Here is a 4275-nt window from a genome sequence, read left to right as displayed (position 1 = left end):
GACACTGATGGCCATTCCTGACCCGGTAAATAGTTTAAAACAGCCCCCTGGCCCTACTGGTGCTCCTCACTCCTGACCTGCTGCCCCGCCACATCCAGGCCCCAGCCCTCCACTGTGTGGGGCAGGGTGTGGGTGTGTGTGGGGCATGGGTTTAGCTCTGCCAGCCTGCAAGGGAAATCCATGGTTTCCTACATTTTTTCTGTTAAAGGCAAATCCATTTTAAAAAGTTTGTTTGCAACCCTTTCATATATTCTTGGGACCCATTTTTGGGTTTCATAGTTGTTAGGGTCAGACGGGACCTTAATAGATCATTGAGTCCTACCCCCTGCCATGGGCAGGAAAGAGTGCTGGGGTCATATGACCCCAACCAGGTGCTTGTCCAGTCTTTTCTTAAAGACCCCCAAGGTTGGGACCTACAGGTTGAGAAATGCTGCTTTAGAAAATCAGATTAGATTTCTAGTTTGGGGTAGAGTTGGGGGTGGTAGGGCATGAGTTTAGGATCTTTCACTTGTTGTCCAAGCGCACAGGTGGATTTGGGAGGCAGATAGCCTTGCATGTGCAAGAAAGTAACATATGGATTCTTTTAAGGCTTTTATTTCTTCCTAGAATTTCAATAGCAGATAACTTGTTCTTTTCTCACTATCTAGTAAAAAAAATCTATTATGGCAGCCCCTTTAGAAATGCTGGAAATATGCTATTGTCAATTTACACCCTGTTACTTCACTCAAGTTGGCCCAATATATCATCCTGATGAGAAAGAAATGCATATCAGAGTATGAGGTGAAATGATGAAACAGAAAGTGATATGAAACATACGAAATGGGCCAGTTGGATATAACTAGAAGTAATGGGATGAAACTAAACAAAGGAAAAATTATGCTGATCATCAGGAAAATTTTCCTAGCAGTGAGGTCTGTTAGACTGTGGAATAGCTTCCCAAGGGGAGTAGTGGAACCCTCACTGCTTGAGTAATTTAAAACTGAACAAAGCAGTCAGGAATATTGTAGGGACAAACTCTTAATTAACAGCAGACAGAAAACAGAATGACCTAATAGATCTGTTACCACTTCTGATTTTTCTGGTTTTATTATTTTAAGGCAAAACCAGGTTTGGAAATAAACATATACCGGTATATTTCAGTTTTTATAGTAAGGTCTTAATATTTTTGTTTCATGATAACAGTATTACTTTCTCATCATTCATTTCCCTCCATAAACTGTGTATCTTTACTTTTCCTTTATAAGGGCTATTTTAAATAATACCTATGGCCTAGAAAAGGTATGCCCAGTGCTGAAAAGAGGTGTTGCTATATAAACATAATATAGATCAGTGGAGGATAACCTTTTTGGCAGGCAGGCCACAAATTAGCTCTGTTCCCTCTCAAAGTGCCACTCCAATTCCCTCATTCTTCCTAATTTGCTGCTCTGGTTGCTGCTTTCTGCTTCCTGCCCTGTCTGCCATTGTGCTACCTGTCCTCTCCCCATTCTGCAGCATGCTGTGTGCACAAGCTGCCTGTGCCACTTGTGGGACTTGTGCCACAGGTTGGTCACTTTTGCTGGTTCCTCTTGGCTTAGCTCTACACACATGCCCCGCAAGGACAACATTGTATGAGCTCCCTTGGCGATATAATTGCCTTTATTTTTAAATGATGCAAAATTGAAAGTGACAAGAGTGACAAAGCTATAAAAAAAGATTTTTTAAAGTATATTATGGCAGTCATTCATGACGTACTGCATGTGGCTGAGTATTCTCACTGAAGAAATTTGAGAGACAGATAGTTGGCATAAGGCTCTTTTAGTTAATTCTTCCTTAAAATCATCTTATCCTACCTTATTGGAAGATTCTGCAGGTCAAAGAAATACTGCCATAGCAGGTTGTACCGTCTCTCTTCTGATTAGGATAGGAGGTATGACTAGATATCTTTCTATGCCCCAGCAGTCCCCAGCTGGCTGGGGGTAGTTGTCAGCTGGCATAATTTTGAGGAACTTAAATTTTCATCTAACAGATTTGGAGGACTGTATTGACACCAAAACTACTGAGTGGAGAGGGAATTATACCTTATTCCCTCCTAATTTGCAGCAAGCCCTTTCCAATCAGACTGAAGGATCAGGGTCACTGTGTCAAACAAGATAGTAGTTGTTATATTATTATGTTTATTTAATGTTGCTTTTGAAGCCAAAAAGCAAAGTGTTTTCATTCTTGATGGTAATTGCAAATATGTAAAATTATTTTGATCACATCAAAAATACAACACAACTTTGTAGTAAATCTTTGAGGTGCTTAACAAACTTTCAACAGGTTTTTTTTCCTTATAAAAGGGAACATCTGACATCCAGATCACAACACTGTTTTCATTATTTAAACTTTTGGCTCCAAATCAGTGAAAATTGCCTAAGAAATAATGGGTGAAATTCTACTTCCATTTACAGCTAGAGATTGCTATTTGAAATTAATTGTTTTTCACAGGTGCAACAATGGAATTTAGCCCATTTGATACAAAACTATTCTTTTCTGAAATATGAAAATGAGCAACAGTAGGAAAACGTAGCTTTACTGTGGACCTAATTTTACAAATATAACGACACTGATTTCAATAGTTTTGCATGAGTGTAAAACTGAAGTAATGCAGAGCTGAGTCAGGTCCTCCATCTTCAAAGTGCTGTGTAAATATTTACCAATTAATCTTCACAACAGCTCTCTCTTTGAGCTATGTATTATTGTTCTTGCTTTACAGATGGCAAGTCAGATTGAGGTAAAGTGCAAATGATTCAAGTTGTTTTTGTCAGAATTATATAACAAAGTTAAGCAAATAGTCATGAAACAAGCACCATGAAACAGTTCTTACATTAGGTTGTGAGTACCAAATAACCACAAGGATTGAGGGGTAAAATAGAAAGAGACATGGTGTTAATGTATTTATTAGTGATGAATGTTCATCTGAAGAGTTAATCCAGGAATATCCAAACCACTGTAATTATCCCTGCACAAAGGCTCTCTATTATTTGCCTGCTAAATAACAAAGCCTTCTCATTATCTGGCATTGACATAACTTTAACAGTAATGGTAGGTAGAGAGTGAATGAGCATTCCCTACTTGTGGGGGAGGGGGTATTGAACCATTTATGGCATAAAAAACAAGCAGAGTACAAATGGGATGGCTGGAGCATTTTCCTGCATAAAAATGAATATTGTGGCTAACATCCCAAATTGCTGTCACAAAGGACTGAAGTGTTAGGAGCAAAATGAAAAATGCAAACAAGCAAATCCTCTCTCACATAGAGGTGAAAATTTAGAAGTACTGACCACAGGAATGTGTCTGGATTCAAATGGGAAAGAATCCAAAATCGCAGTAGCTCTCTAATCTTCAACACAAGAGCAAGGATTTTCATTATGCTTTGCATTCCTCATAAGGCTTTGCTTTGGAGCTCTTATGCAAGTGGTGATGCAGTAAAACTATTGTATTCATAATGATTTCAAAGATGTGGATGCTTCCAGGGTTTGACCTATTTTACCACTCATGCATTATACACTGGGTAAAGCTATAGTCATAAGGCACAGTCATTAGTACTTAAAATACATATCATTCTAGTGCAATCCTTTTTCTATGCAAAATGGACCATTTAAAAATTCTAAATCAATTATTTTTCTGCCCAATAGCTTATGTATATACATCAGTGAAAGCAGCACAAACACATTTGAAGACAGAATTTAACTTACGGGGCTAAAAACAGAAGACCTATTCCATCCGCCCTCCTCACAGAAACATAGACTTTTATTTTGGGAGTTTACAGGAGCCCTTTTCCCCACCCTAAATACCTGTTAAATAGTGAAATAACACCTGCCCTCCCCCCACCCCAAAACTGGGGCTAGTTTGTATTCATTGTCATTCAAGTTGTGTGTGTAATGAACTGTTCTACACCTATTTAAATGGGAGTCAAAGCCTGGGACATTCAGCCTGGAGATAAACCAGTCTTCTCTTTTAAACCTGGAGCTAATAAAAGTTGTTACACTTGATATTAAATGAAAGCGAATACATCTCCCATTGAAAGGTTTTTTAAACTAAATACATCTTCTTTGTTTTGTCCAGTGTGTTTGTTTATGGAGGATGAAAGAAGGAGTTGAGAAACTCATGGGCCAGGTATAGCTGTTATACTTACACTGGTTTAAGTGATTAGAAATTGATCTAAACCCATAGTCAAAGGGAGAAAAAATTATTTGGCTGGGCTGAGTCCCCCGCAACTGGTAAGTCTGTAGGGGAAGGGGTGGGGGGAGGGAG

This window comes from Gavialis gangeticus, unplaced genomic scaffold (assembly GCF_001723915.1).
Source record: "Gavialis gangeticus isolate Ggan-Ray unplaced genomic scaffold, GavGan_comp1, whole genome shotgun sequence".
Lineage (NCBI taxonomy): Eukaryota > Metazoa > Chordata > Crocodylia > Gavialidae > Gavialis > Gavialis gangeticus.
The sequence above is the reverse complement of the archived record's forward strand: the minus strand, read 5'-3'. Positions refer to the sequence as shown.